The 1528-nt window shown below is 47.2% G+C and overlaps 1 protein-coding gene across 4 annotated transcripts in view; it reads left to right on the top strand.

Annotated features, from left to right (window-relative positions):
- The window catches only part of LOC113208527 (putative fatty acyl-CoA reductase CG5065), a 24566-nt gene that overhangs the window by 16294 nt on the left and 6744 nt on the right, over positions 1-1528 (top strand). The gene's annotated exons all lie outside the window — the stretch shown is intronic.

Here is a 1528-nt window from a genome sequence, read left to right as displayed (position 1 = left end):
TACTCCTCCCCCTCTTACCCCCGCTTTGCGTTCCACCCCCCGCCCTCTTCGCCGCAATCTCTTTCTTCTTGTCGTCGCAGCCAATAATTCCACAACAGTGTACTTTTACTCCGCCTTAAAACTCGTCCCGCACCGTGATGTAGTTTGTGCGGCCGTGTTTCTTTTCTTCTATATATCCTTTTCTTCTCCGCACCATATGTTAGATACGTTCATTTTCGCAAAAGTATTTAAATGTCGAGGGGGCGGGGTCCTATCTCGTTCTCTGTCCAAAAATAGGCATAAAAATATTTTTTTCAGATTTTTTGGACACAAGTAAAAGGTCGCGCCGGCCCGTCAAAGTTAACATGCAAGTCTTATGGGACAAACGGCTAAAAAGTGTTTTTCGCCTTTTTCTCTGTCAATTTCAATTATTTTTGAATTCTGTTTGGAGAAATGGAATCTACGCGTAAAAACACGCCCGGTGATGTGCCGCTCGGAGTTGTTGCACCCAAAACAAAAATATTTTTTTTCTAAAATAAAGGAAATTTTAGCCTTTTTAGACTCTTTCGGCGTAGCACAGCACGAAAATTATTGGGACGAATATGCCGTACTGTATGTCACCGGACGTGTTTTTACGCGTAGATTCCATTTCTCCAAACAGAATTCAAAAATAATTGAAACTGAAAGAGAAAAAGGCGAAAAACACTTTTTAGCCGTTTGTCCCATAAGACTTGCATGTTAACTTTGACGGGCCGGCGCGACCTTTTACTTGTGTCCAAAAAATCTGAAAAATATATTTTTATGCCTATTTTTGGACAGAGAACGAGATAGGACCCCGCCCCCTCGACATTTAAATACTTTTGCGAAAGTGAACGTATCTAACCATATGTATCTCTCCCTTCCCCGTCCCCTTTTTTTTATGGCGGTGTAGCGACATACCGCAGCGTATACCCCCGATGGGGCGCCGGGGGCGGAAAGAGGGGGGGGTCTCATGCACGCAAGCCCGCCACCCTCGGCACCCGAGGGGCCCGCACGGCCCGCCACGCGCTGCTCCGGCCACGCCTCGCCTACACTCCGGCAATCATTAGACTGCCCTGCCCTACTCTAGCTCCTCTGCGGCGCCCGCCCCGACGGGGATATCGCGATGCGTAGCTAGCTCATCGGTGCGCTGCTCTCGCTGGATGATTAGCGAATGTGGCCGACCTGGTGATATGATTTTCGAGCCTCGCAGCCGATGGAGTGGAGTACCAGGGGCGGATCTGGCTCGCAGTTCAAGGGGGGGCAAAACTTGCGGGTTGCCTACTTCCAGGGGCACTTTTATGTGACAAAAAAAACTTATTTCCCTAATTTTTATGATTTAAGGTCTGAAAATATTTTTGGGCGCACAGTAAATTGTCCCTTTTGATATTTATTTTTAAAAGTTCAAGTACCGTCGTGTCTGCTAGAAGTTACAGAGCAGCGGGAGAGGGACTTGCGAGCGAAGCGAGCGAAAATTTTTGTATTTGTGCTTCTTTGGGTGGCAAATTTGAACGCTCAAGTTTCGTATGAA

This window comes from Frankliniella occidentalis, unplaced genomic scaffold (genome assembly GCF_000697945.3).
Source record: "Frankliniella occidentalis isolate FOCC.00 unplaced genomic scaffold, Focc_3.1 Scaffold160, whole genome shotgun sequence".
Lineage (NCBI taxonomy): Eukaryota > Metazoa > Arthropoda > Insecta > Thysanoptera > Thripidae > Frankliniella > Frankliniella occidentalis.
Note: the sequence above shows the minus strand (reverse complement) of the source record. Positions and strands in the feature narration are given on the sequence as shown.